This window comes from Apium graveolens, chromosome 10 (assembly GCF_009905375.1).
Source record: "Apium graveolens cultivar Ventura chromosome 10, ASM990537v1, whole genome shotgun sequence".
In the NCBI taxonomy this organism is placed as follows: domain Eukaryota; kingdom Viridiplantae; phylum Streptophyta; class Magnoliopsida; order Apiales; family Apiaceae; genus Apium; species Apium graveolens.
Genome location: NC_133656.1, coordinates 27,002,897 through 27,016,472, shown reverse-complemented (window position 1 = coordinate 27,016,472; position 13,576 = coordinate 27,002,897). Strand labels below are relative to the sequence as shown.

General features: G+C 43.2%; 1 non-coding gene across 1 annotated transcript; it reads left to right on the top strand.

Annotated features, from left to right (window-relative positions):
- The first annotated feature begins 7,007 nt into the window (after positions 1-7,007).
- LOC141694343 (small nucleolar RNA R71) lies at positions 7,008-7,114 on the top strand. Its single transcript, XR_012563658.1, has one exon. It is a non-coding gene; the product is annotated as a small nucleolar RNA R71 (small nucleolar RNA).
- The last annotated feature ends 6,462 nt before the right edge of the window (positions 7,115-13,576 follow it).

The following is a 13,576-nucleotide window of genomic DNA, read 5'->3' as shown; positions in this document are numbered from 1 at the left end:
TCAATTATGCAATTTTTTTTTTCTCTGAGCAAGTGCGTTTCGCTCCATCTTGCTCAACCCTAGACTACTCGCATAACATGCGAGCCGGCTACTAGCCATTTGACGCCTAGCCACAACTAGCAACAAATTCCATTTTTACTCCATTTTTTTTTCTTTTTCATGCCTTTACCACTAAAAACCTATTATCAAATTCTAAGCATAATAAATAGATTATCCTCGAAAATAATCAGATCATAACAACAATCTAGCCCTTAAGCATTCTCTAAGACTTAGTGAAAATACAAGTGCTTCTAGCATGCATATCAACCTACACAACTTAATATCACTTTAATGCTATCACTACACTCGCATCAATATCACAATTCAGTCGATAAATTATTGCAAAAGGGATCATGGTATATGCATGAGCTATATGATATGACAAACAAATAAAGCTATATAAAAAAAACTATATGGCAAAAATTATGCAACTATATGAACTAACTATCATAAATATGCAGCTATATGACACACACAAAATATTCCTTAACTACCACCCCAAACTTAAAATCTTCACTGTCCCCAGTGAAGGTAGTAGAAAGGAACACAGAGTATACCTACTCGGAGTCATCATCATCATCACCCTCAGTGGGTGGAGTATCAGGCGGCGGGTATGCAGAGTCCTCACCAAAAACTGGCCACTGGATATCAGCTCCAAGGCCTCAAAAAGCAGTCCCTAACGCAAGGGTGAGCTCCTGAGCAAACCTGCTCTGCGTCTCATACATGGCATCCATCCGCCGTGAAAGCCTCCTATACTGGGCATCACCCATCCCAGCACCCTCCTGAGCTCTCGAAGAACCAGCCTCACCACACCCTGGCCTAGCCATAGTAGCACCTCGTGCTGGACGACCTCCTGGAAGACGATAACCCAGCCCATGCTCCTCAGGCTCACCACCGGTCCACTTCTGCATCCCATTCAGAGTGCAAGAATCTATCGGAGCTGCTGGCAACTGCAACTGCTCATGAGCCGGCCAGTTCACTCCTACTGCTCGGCATAGCTTCGTAACCGTGGATGCATAAGGGATGTTCATATGCTTTGCTCCCCTCAAAAACTTCAGAATTCCTTGGTAGATAAACTCACCAAGGTCCACATAGTATTCCTCATTCAGAATTCCCCACAACAACTGTGCTCTCTCAACTGTGACCTCGTGTGCATGTGAAGAAGGCAAAATATTAGCACATATAAATGCATTCCATGCACGGGCATACCTGTTCATGGCGATCGCCGGAAAGTGACGATACTCATTATTGGCTGGACTGCGGTTCCAAACTGTGCCCGGTCGACAGAGAGTCGCACAAATCAAATCCAAGTCAAAATCCTCAGCATTCTTTTCATTTCAGTTCTCCTTCTCGGGCTTTCTCTCTCGCTGTCCAATCACACGGCGAATCGCCGCAGGATGATAATCAACCGTCAGCCCACGAACTACAGAAAACCCATTCTTTTCAGCCTTCGCGTTCACGTAGAACTCGCGAACAACACTCATCGGTACTGCTTCGGGTGACTCACAAAAAGCTATCCACCCCTTCTCTGCAATCATGGGCAACAACTCACCATCCCTCCCTGATGGTAAAACCCCCTCTCCTTCAGAATCGGCTTCCCCAACAGCCTAGTGTACTCCTCCTCCGCAGCTCTGTCAGTTAACCGAGGCCTTGCAGCAGTACCCCTTGATGAATCAGCAGTAGGAACTGTGCTGCTGCTGTCAATAGTGCGTGCTCTCTTGGGTGCCATTGATTTGTGAATAAAAGTGTGTAAGAACTGATTTTTGATGTTTATGAGAGGGTTTAAGTGTAGGAAGTTTGTGGGAGATATGTAGGATAGGTGTATGTATATATAGTGTGTGGAGTAGGTTAAATTAGATTAGGAGTGGGGTTGAGGGATAAAATCATGGGGTAATGGGAAAAGAATTCGTGGGTTTATGGGCTGTGATGGGTTTTTGTGTTTTTTTTTTTTTTTTTTTTTTTTCTGAACTGTAAAAAATTTTCTGGAACTCGACCCCTGCGCGGCCGCTCAGCATTTCTGCGCGGGCGCGCAGCAAGCTGCGCGGGCGCGCAGCAAGCTGCGCGGGCGCGCAGAGGGTCTCTGGAAAAAAAAAAATTTCAGCCCCTTTTTTCTGATTTTTTTTGTGTTTTTGGATAGGTTATTAACTTCTAAGGGTTCCTGTAACAACAATTCATGGGTTGCCTCCCACGTAGCGCTTCTTTTTCGTCATTAGCTTGACGTTCCGTACCTTTCTCAAGTAGTCAACAAAATGGCACTAACCACCTCTCGGTTTGCCATGTCCCCATAGTAGTGCTTCAACCGCTGACCGTTAACCTTGAATGCTTGGTCCGAATCATTCTCAAAAATTTCCACCGCTCCATGTGAAAACACAGTTTTGACAATAAAAGGTCCAGACCACCTTGATTTCAACTTCCCAGGAAAAAGTCGGAGCCGAGAGTTGAATAACAGAACTTGTTGCCCTGGCACAAATAACTTAGGATGTAGCTTCCTATCGTGCCACCTCTTCACCTTTTCCTTATACATTTTGTTATTCTCATACGCTTGCAGTCGAAATTCATCAAGTTCATTAAGCTGAAGCATTCTTTTCTTACCAGCTGCATCTAAATCCAGGTTCAATTTCTTCAATGCCCAGTAGGCCTTATGCTCAAGCTCCGCCGGTAGATGACATCCCTTACCGTACACCAACTGAAATGGTGACATCCCAAGTGGAGTTTTGTATGCTGTTCTGTAAGCCCAAAAAACTTCATCGAGCTTTAAAGACCAATCCTTCCTTGACGGACAAACAACCTTCTCTAGAATGCGCTTTATCTCTCTGTTAGACATTTCCGCTTGACCATTTGTTTGCGGATGATAGGCAGTAGCTACTCGATGATTCACATTATAACGCTGCATCATAGAAGTGAACTTACGGTTGCAAAAATGCGATCCTTCATCACTTATGATTACCCGAGGCGTTCCAAACCTTGTGAAAATTTGCTTATGAAGAAAATTTAGCACTGCCTTTGCATCATTTGTCGGTAAAGCTTTAACTTCGACCCATTTTGAGACATAATCGACTGCCAGCAAGATGTACTGATTATTGCAAGACGAGATAAAAGGCCCCATGAAATCGATTCCCCACACATCAAAGACCTCGACTTCAAGCATCACATTTAATGGCATCTCATCCTTCCTTGACAAATTTCCCACTCTTTGGCAACGATCACACCTTAAAACAAACTGATGAGCATCCTTGAACAAAGTAGGCCAGAAAAAACCTGCTTGCAGAATACGAGCTACCGTCTTCTCACCTCCATAGTGTCCACCATAAACCGTGGAATGGCAGGCTCGTAATATCCCCTTCATCTCACAGAACGGGATACATCTCCTGATGATCTGATCAACTCCCTGTCTAAACAAAAATGGTTCATCCCACATATACCACTTCACCTCATGCAGAAACTTCTTCTTTTGAGCGGATGTCAAATTAAGCGGCATTATATTGCTGACAAGATAGTTTACAATATCTGCAAACCATGGTTCTTCCTCCTGAATTGCAAACAACTGCTCATCCAGAAAAGATTCATTGATTAACGTCCTATCTTGTGAAGTAGAATCGGGATTCTCCAACCTAGAGAGATGGTCAGCTACTTGATTCTCGGTACCTTTTCTATCTTTGATCTCTAACTCAAATTCCTGAAGTAAAAGCACCCAACGAATGAGTCTCGGCTTCGAATCCTTCTTAGAAACCAGATAGCGAATAGCTGCATGATCAGTGAATACTGTCACTTTCGTACCAAGCAGATAAGATCGAAATTTCTCAAAGCCAAAGACTATAGCCAAAAGCTCCTTCTCAGTAGTGGTGTAGTTCAATTGGGCCCCATTTAAAGTCTTACTCGCATAGTAGACCACATGGAAGAGATTTTTCTTGCGTTGTCCCAGAACTGCACCTACCGCATAGTCACTCGCATCACACATCATCTCAAACGGTTCTGTCCAATCTGGTGTTGTAATAACTGGTGCCGTGATCAAACTCTCCTTGAGAGTCTCGAATGCTGCCAAACATTCATCATCAAATTTGAAAGGCACATCTTTCTCAAGTAAATTGCACAACGGCTTAGATATCTTTGAAAAGTCCTTGATGAATCGCCGATAAAAACCCGCATGACCGAGAAAACTACGGATTCCTTTCACCGAATTAGGTGGGGGAAGATTTTCAATGACTCCCACCTTGGCCTTGTCCACCTCCAGACCTTTGCTAGAGACCTTATGCCCAAGGATAATGCCTTCACGCACCATAAAATGACATTTCTCCCAATTAAGCACCAAATTAGTTTCCACGCATCTTTTGAGTACGACGCGCAGATTATTCAAACATTCATCATATGAGTGCCCAAAGACGGAGAAGTCATCCATGAACACTTCGACGTTATTTCCAATCATGTCAGAGAATATAGCCATCATACATCTCTGAAAGGTGGCCGGGGCGCCACATAACCCAAACGAAACTCTACGAAAAGCAAATGTGCCAAATGGACAAGTGAAGGTAGTCTTTTCCTGATCCTCTGGTGCAATACAAATCTGATTATACCCGGAATAACCATCCAGAAGACAAAAATACTCATGTCCCGCCAATCTGTCAAGCATTTGATCAATGAATGGGAGAGGGAAGTGATCCTTCCTTGTGGCTTTGTTCAATTTTCTATAATCCATGCATACTCTCCATCCTGTAACTGTTCGAGTAGGGATGAGCTCATTCTTTTCATTTGCGACCACAGTGATACCTCCTTTCTTAGGTACACATTGCACGGGGCTCACCCACGAGCTGTCAGAAATAGGATAAATGATTCCTGCATCTAGCCATTTCAGAATTTCTTTCTTCACCACCTCCTTCATGATCGGGTTCAGTCTTCGCTGCTGTTCCACAGTTGGCTTACTACCTTCCTCTAACAGAATTTTATGCATAAAATATAAAGGACTTATCCCCTTGATGTCTGCTATGGTCCATCCTATAGCCGATTTGAATTCTCTCAAAATCCTTAAGAGCTTGTCTTCCTCACTACCTGAAAGGTCAGCTGAAATAATAACAGGTAACGTAGATGAATCACCTAAAAAAGCATACCTCAAGTGTTCAGGTAATGGTTTGAGCTCCAAGGTAGGTGCTTCCTCTATTGATGGTTTGAGCTTCCCTTCAGCATTCTTAAGGTCAGAAGTACCAAGAGATTCAAATGGTATGTCGAGCTTTCGCTTCCATGGAGAAGCGTTCAGATATTGTAATTGCTCGTTGCTATCTTCATCATCGCTGTCAAAATCCCCCACTAAGGCCTTTTCCAATGCATCAGACATTAGCATGTGATCGAGTTCCGAAGTAACCGCAGAATCAATCACATCCACTTTTAAGCACTCCTCATCTTCTGTAGGGAATTTCATTGCCTTGAATACGTTGAAGGTCACATCCTAATCTTGGACCCGCATAGTAAGTTCCCCTTTTTGCACATATATCAAGGTACGGCCAGTAGCCAAGAAAGGCCTCCCCAAGATTATGGGAATCTTCTTATCTTCCTCAAAATCCAGAATAACAAAATCTGCAGGAAAGAAGAGCTTATCCACCTTGACGAGCACATCCTCAACTATGCCCCTTGGGTAAGTAATGGAACGGTCTGCCAATTGTAGCGACATGTATGTGGGTTTTGGATCAGGCAGATCCAGCTTTTTAAAGATCGACAACGGCATCAGATTAATGCTTGCTCCCAAATCACAAAGGCACTTGTCAAAAGTTAGATTTCCAATGGTGCAAGGAATGGTGAAGCTTCCTGGATCTTTCAGTTTTGGTGGTAACTTTTGTTGCAGAACCGCGCTGCATTCTTCCGTGAGAGCAATGGTTTCAAGGTCATCCAGTTTCACCTTCCTTGAAAGAATAGTCTTCATAAACTTCGCATAACTAGGCATTTGTTCCAGCGCCTCAGCGAAAGGTATATTGATGTGAAGTTTCTTGAACACCTCCAGAAACTTCCCGAACTGTCTATCCAGCTTTTGTTGCTGCAATCTCTTAGGAAAAGGTGGTGGAGGATAGATCTGTTTCTCCCCTGTATTAGCCTCAGGCAGAGTGTGTTCAACAGTAATCTTCTTTGGTTCCGCCGCTTTCTCCTTTTGCTTAGATTCTTCATCTCTAACTTCAGCTTCGACTTCTTTTGCCTTTTCAGCATCAGCTACTTTTCCAGACCTTAAGGTAATAGCCTTGACTTGCTCTTTAGCTTCCTTCCTGACTGGTACTTCCATGTCACTGGGAAGAGTGCCAGGTTGACGATTGAGCACTGCATTGGCTAATTGACCGATTTGATTTTCCAAGGTCTTGATAGAAACCGCCTGACTCTTGCACAACAGCTTAAGTTCCTCAAAATCTGCACTAGTAGGTGCAGCTGCACTTCCCTGTTGAGGATATGATTGCCTTGTAGCATACTGCTGTGGTTGCAGGAATCCAGGTGGGTTAAACTGTTTACTTACTCCTTGCTGATATGTTGGCTGAATAGCATTCTGATTATTCCCCCAGCTAAAATTTGGATGATTTCTGTTGTTAGGATGATAGGTCGCTGGCACAGGCTGCTGTTGTCGCTGATAATTATTCACATACTGAACAGATTCGTTGACAAGAGAACACTGATCCGTAGCATGAGAACCTGCACAAAGCTCACAAACCATAGCTATTTGATTAACTCCATACGTAGCCAAAGAATCAACCTTCATTGATAGCGCTTGGAGCTGGGCTGCAATAGCGGTGGCTGCATCAACTTCCAGAATACCTGCTACCTTGCCTGACGTCATCCTCTGAGTTGGGTTTTGATGCTCATTTGCAGCCATCGTCTCGATAAGATTATATGTCTCAGTATAGCTTTTAGCCCATAAGGCGCCTCCAGCTGCTGCATCGAGCATGGCCCGAGATTGGGCCCCCAAACCATTATAAAAACCAGTGATTACCATCCAATCCGGCATTCCATGATGTGGACATTTTCTCAACATTTCCTTGTAGCGTTCCCAAGCCTCGCACATAGATTCTGTAGGTTGCTACGCAAACTGAGTAAGAGCACTCCTCATAGCAGCAGTCTTTGCCATTGGATAAAACTTCACCAGAAACTTTTGCGCAAGATCTTGCCACGTAGTGATGGACCCAGCTGGTTCAGAATGTAACCAGTCTTTAGCCTTATCCCTCAGTGAGAATGGGAAAAGCCTCAACTTGATAGCCTCATCAGTCACGCCATTATACTTAAAAGTGCTACAGATCTCGACAAAATTCCTTATGTGCATGTTGGGGTCTTCAGTTGCCGCTCCTCCAAAAGAAACAGAATTCTGCACCATCTGAATAGTGCCCGGCTTGATTTCAAATGTGTTAGCTTGAATAGCCGGATGAAGGATGCTTGACTGAATGTCATCAATTTTAGGCCGAGAAAAATCCATAAGAGCTGGATCAGCTTGAACAATACGATCTCCCATGTTTACTGGTTCTTTCTGCTCAGTTCCTGAATCCGAATCCTCAAAATCTAACTTCTCCGGAGTATCAAGAACTTCGTCTTTCTCCTCAGCTGTATCTAAGGTCCTCTTGCGAGCACGAGAACGAGTTTGCATAAACGCTTGCTAAAGTACCTGAAACACAACCGAAAAGAGTAATTAACTACTACGTCCTAATCACTGAGTCCTAATGACCAATGATGGTAAGTACATAAATTAAACAAATACGCCGAGTCCCCGGCAGCGGCGCCAAAAACTTGTTAGGGCGAAAACATGCACTAATATTCACGCAAGTATACGCGTTCACAAGTAATATAGAATACTTTCTAGTTCGTTCCCTCAGAGACTCAGACTAAGTTATTGTCTAATTAAACTCACTCACCAATGTATGATTACTTCTCAATGTTAAGGTAACACTTAAAATTGTTGATTAAATATTAACTACTTAATTAACCACTTAACTAACACTTCAATTTATCAATAATAAAACACTCATGAGATCACAACTTCATTATTACTTCCTTCTATAGCCATTGTTATTACCTTTAGCATGTGACAGTGATGACATTAATCGAATAACACGAAACTGATAAAAGCCAACTTTCATTGTACTAATACCATTCTACCAAACATCCACAATTAAGATAGAAGTTGAATAGTCATCAATTATGTTGAGTTCCTATATGTCTACAGAAATTGACAACACAACGATTTAAGCACAAGTTATTCCTTTTGATTACATAGGGCAAATAAAACTGTTAGAGTTACCCACTAATCATGCACAACGTACATGAACCTATGCTAGCATGGCAAGTTCTAAATCTCAAGATCCACTGTCGCTTCACAAGAGATTAACACCCTATCTTATATGTTTGTGACGCACATAAGACGAATACGCACAACCAATACTAGATATCATGCAATCATCACACACTAAAGTATTAAACAATTAACTAAAGAATTCCATAATAAATCTGTTGCAACCCCAAGATCACGATTAGCCCATAATAGAACTTATCGCCATCATGGGTTCACATGAAATCATGATAAACAACAAAAGAAAATAATAACTAACCTAATTATATTAAAACAGAGTACGTCACAAGAGTAAATAAGTCAAAGCAAGAAAACTAGCATCCAACGTTACAACGAAACAAGAATCACAAGAATATATGCTTCCTCTTCGTTGCGGTGTGCTAAATCGGTCTTCTTCCTTATCTCCTTCGCTTCTTGCGCAAAACACAATCTAAAACATAATCTCCTTATTATTCTCTATGAAAACGTCTCAAATCTACTTATATAATAGTCCCATAAAACTCAGATTACATAGAAGTTGGAAGCCAAACAGAAGTAGAAGTCTAAAATAATTCAGCTTTTTCCCCGACCCTGCGCGGCCGCTCAGCATTTCTGCGCGGGCGCGCAAGGCTGCTGCGCGGCCGCTCAGCATTGCTGCGCGGGCGCGCAGGACCCTAATGGAAAAATTCCAGGTTTGCTCCATTTCTTCGCCGTAATCTGCCCGTTTTTTTCCTCTCGCAATGGTGAACACATGCCAAGGCTTATTCTTGATGATTCCTCCTCCGAAATGCAACTAATACCCTGAAATGCATAAACACTAGAAAAACGCATCAAATACACAAAATACTTGATTTCAAGACACCAATTTAAGCCATTTTAAGACGTTCTAAGTGGTATAAAATGCCACTTATGAAGCACCATGAGTCAACCAGGTTGGGTTTTAATTCGTCAACGGCCCAAAATCCCTCATATCTTTGATAGTAATTCCATAGTTGAGAACAACCCCAAATGTAGGGACGAGTTTGTGAGGCTGACCTGGGCTGGGGGTGATTGGGCCACACTCTTTCGTAGGCCCTTTTGCAAAGTGTCAGATGGGAGTCCAGGTAGCATCAGATTATCTGATGAGGAGGAGGTGGCCTACCAAGCCTTAATTTCAGATGATGGGAAAACAGACACCTGGTCCCTCTTAGAGGAGTTTTCCTTGAAAAAAGTCGGTCTCTCTCAGGCCAGTGATAAGGGTAAATTTATAACTTGATAACCATTTTTCCTTCCCTTTAATTACAATGTTTTATCTCTCCTGCAATTTAATATTCTTTCTATCTTTCTTTTTCAGCTTGCGAGGCCATCAATAATGTCAACAGGTCCAAGGAAGGGGAGTCAGGCCGCCAGAAGAGGGCCAAGCTAAACAAGGACCCCAGGAGCAAACCTGACGGTCCTTCTTTTCTTAAGCCCCACGTCCCGGTGGTCGAGTTGGGGGATGATGTGGATCCTCCACTTAAGGCACATTCTTTCAGGCCTAACTGGGGCTTCAGGAGGAGCGATATAGTGGTTGGATCCACCAAACATGCTAAGGATTGGTCATACCATTCCATCACTCCCCATGACTTTACTGACATTATTACGGGGAGTGATATCGAGACTATTGAGCTTCTGGGTTCTCAAGCCCAAGCTGCGGTAACTTTCTTTTTTTATCTTTTTCTTTGAATCCCAACTTTCTCGTATTTCAACGAACTTGTGCTAACTCATACATATTTCTTTGCAGTGTAATACCTACTTCCAGGAGGCCCTACACCAGGCTAGGTCCTGGAAGGGTAACTCAGATGGGTTTGAGAAGGAGATGAAGAAATGGGAAGAGAGAGCCAAGGTCCTGGAGAAGAAGCTGGACACGAAGAAAGAGGAGCTGGCTAAGGCTCATTCTGAGCTGGTGAAACTTAGGAGCGATAAGGATAAGCTCATTGATGACTACATGGATTCTGACAAGTTTAAGAATCTCATGGAGATTCATGATGAGGGTCTTTATTCCCTACAGTTTACTCAGGGATGGGATGCGGCCGTAAAGGCGGTTTCTGAGAAGCACCCGGGCTTAGTCGACCCTAAGGACTTTATAAGTCCCGAGCAGGCTGAGTCGGAGGACAGCATAGACGCCCTCTTCAACTCCCCTCAGCCAGATGATCGCATCTTGGATCCTAACACTGCTTCTCCTCCCGCTTCTCCTGCGAAGGATGCTGAAGGCGCTGATAAGGAGCAAGAGAATGAAGGCTCCCGCATGGAGGAGTAGTTTTTCTATTCTGTAATTTTATCCTTAACTTATGTCTGGACTTTTGTTTGTATTAAAACTTATTACCCTCCGGGGCTATTTTATATGCTACTTTCCTGTATTCGCATTCTCTCCTTTATTTTTCCGATACTTTAATATTCAAACTTGGCTTAATGGGCCACACAAGTATTATCACAACTCAAACATCCATAGGTTGAAATAATTTCGAACTCTTCAATTTCAAGTCTGGTTTTCCAAAACCTTACATAATATGGGTTCGACCCTGATCAATAATAGCTAGAAAATAAAAATCCTATGCAAACAAAGCTTCAAGGTGCTTTTAAACGTACTTGTCACAATGACAAGTGAGAATCGTACTTCGACTATCTTACACGTAGTAAACCTTCAGGTTTTGTGCGTGCCAGGTTCTCGGGACTTCAAAACCATCCATAGTCTCCAGCTTGTAGGTTCCTCTACCCTGAACACTCTTGACTTTGTACGGCCCTTCCCAATTTGGGGCAAATTTCCCTTTCTGTCCTACCCCAGAAGCTTCTATCTTCCTCAAGACTAGGTCACCTTGTTTAAAGAACTTTTCTTTAACCCTTAAGTTGTAGTAGAATGAAGCTTTCTTCTGATACTCTACTATCTTTGCGTGTGCTTCATCTCGCACTTCATCGATTAAGTCTAGAGCCAACCTTTGTCCTTCCTCATTTTCCTCGGCATTGAAAGCCTGAATCCTTGGAGAGGAATGTGATATCTCCACTGGAACTACTGCTTCTGCCCCATACGCTAACATGAAGGGAGTTGCTCCTGTCGTGACTCTACAAGTAGTCCTATAGGCCCACAATATGGGAAGTATCTCATCCACCCAATTATTTCTTGACTTCACGATCCTCTTCTTTAGTCCATCCAGGATTATTCGATTTGCTACTTCTGCTTGCCCATTGGCTTGTGGGTGAGCCACAGAGGTGAACCGTAACTCAATTTCATTTTCTTCACAATACTTCTTGAATTCCTCGTTGTTAAACTGCGGTCCATTGTCGGTGACTAGGACACGGGGAATTCCATATCGGCACATAATGTTTTCCCACAAGAATTGTGCAACTTGTTTAGTTGTGATTTTGGCCAAGGGTTTGGCTTCAATCCACTTAGTGAAATAATCAATGGCTACAATCAGGAACTTCCTTTGTGCCGTGGCCATAGGGAAAGGCCCTAGAATATCCATTCCCCACATAGCAAAGGGAATAGGCGAGTTGATAGATGTCAGCATCTCGGGAGGTTGTCTAACAACAGGTGCATGCTTCTGACAGCGGTCGCACTTCTTCATATATTCTTTGGCATCAGCCATCATTTCCGGCCAATAAAAGCCTAGACGAGTTATCTTATGAGCCAGGGCCCTGCCCCCCAAGTGTTGTCCACAAACACCTTTATGTACTTCTTCAAGAGCCAAGCGTGCCTCATCGGGCCTGAGACACCTCAAGTAGGGAACCACGAAAGATCTTTTGTGAAGAATTCCATCTATCAAAGAGTACCTTAGTGCTCGAACAGTTAACTTCCGTGCTTCAGTTGCATCACTTGGCAACCAACCGATTTGAATGTGAGCCTTGATAGGATCAATCCATGACGTCCCCAGGCCTAGCCACAAGCTTAACATCTATGCTTCGTGTCTTCAAAACACGGAAGTACACACTTCCCGAACTTTCTTCTATCTCAGATGAAGCAAACTTTGATAGTGCATCTGCCTTAGCATTTTCTTCCCTTGGAATGTGTTCAACATGGCATTCATTAAATTGGGTCATCACAGCCCTTACTAGGCGGACATACTTAGCCATCGTATCATCCCTTGCCTCAAATTCTCCCTTTACCTGGGATATGATCAGTTTCGAGTCTCCAAGGACCTTTAAGTTTTTGACTTTAAGTGTCCCAGCTAGACCAAGGCCAGCAATCAGGGCTTCATACTCTGCCTCATTGTTTGTGGTTGGGAAGTCTAGCTTCATAGCATACTCAATTAAGAATCCATCAGGGCTTTGCAAAACCAACCCTGCTCCATTGGAATTTGTTTTTGATGCTCCATCAAAATAGAGAACCCAATATTCTTTCTCCTTATCATCCTTCTCTCTGTCCCCATTGTCGACTCCCTTGTCTTGAGGTATGGTACCTTCCTGCCCCCCGACTTCTTGGTTGGGTATGGTACATTCCACCACGAAGTCAGCTAGTGCCTGGGCTTTTATGGCCGTACGTGGCTTATACTTGAGATCGAACTCTCCCAACTCTATTGCCCACTTAATCAATCTCCCACTTGCCTTGGGACTGTGAATGATATTTCTCAGTGGCTGATTCGTTAGCACCTCAATCTGATGAGCCTGAAAGTAAGGACACAGTTTTCTCGAAGCCATTACCAAGGCTAGAGCAAATTTCTCAATAGTTGAATAATTCAATTCAGCACCATGCAGAATTTTGCTGACATAATATACGGGTTTCTGGACTTTTAGCTCCTCCTTAACCAACATCGCGCTCAAGGCGCTCTCTGAAATGGCCAAGTATAAGAATAAAACTTCATTCCAAGATGGTTTGGCCAACAACGGGGCCTGAGCCATATACTTCTTTAACTCTTCGAATGCCTTCTGGCTTTCCTCATTCCATACAAAGTCTTTGATATTCTTTAGTGACTTGAAGAATGACAAACACTTATCTCCTGACTTGGAGATGAATCGTCCTAGCGCAGCAACCCTTCCTGTGAACTTCTGAACATCCTTGATAGTTTTTGGTGGTTCCATGTCCAGGATTGCCTTTATTTTATCAGGGTTAGCCTCAATTCCTCTCTTTGAGACCATTAATCCCAAGAATTTTCCAGATCCTACTCCGAAAGCGCACTTCGTAGGATTCAACATCATCTTGTGGTACCTCAAGATCTCAAAAGCTTCCCTCAAATGGGTTATATGATCAGTCTTTACTAGACTCTTGACTAACATGTCATCAACATAGACTTCCATAGTCTTACC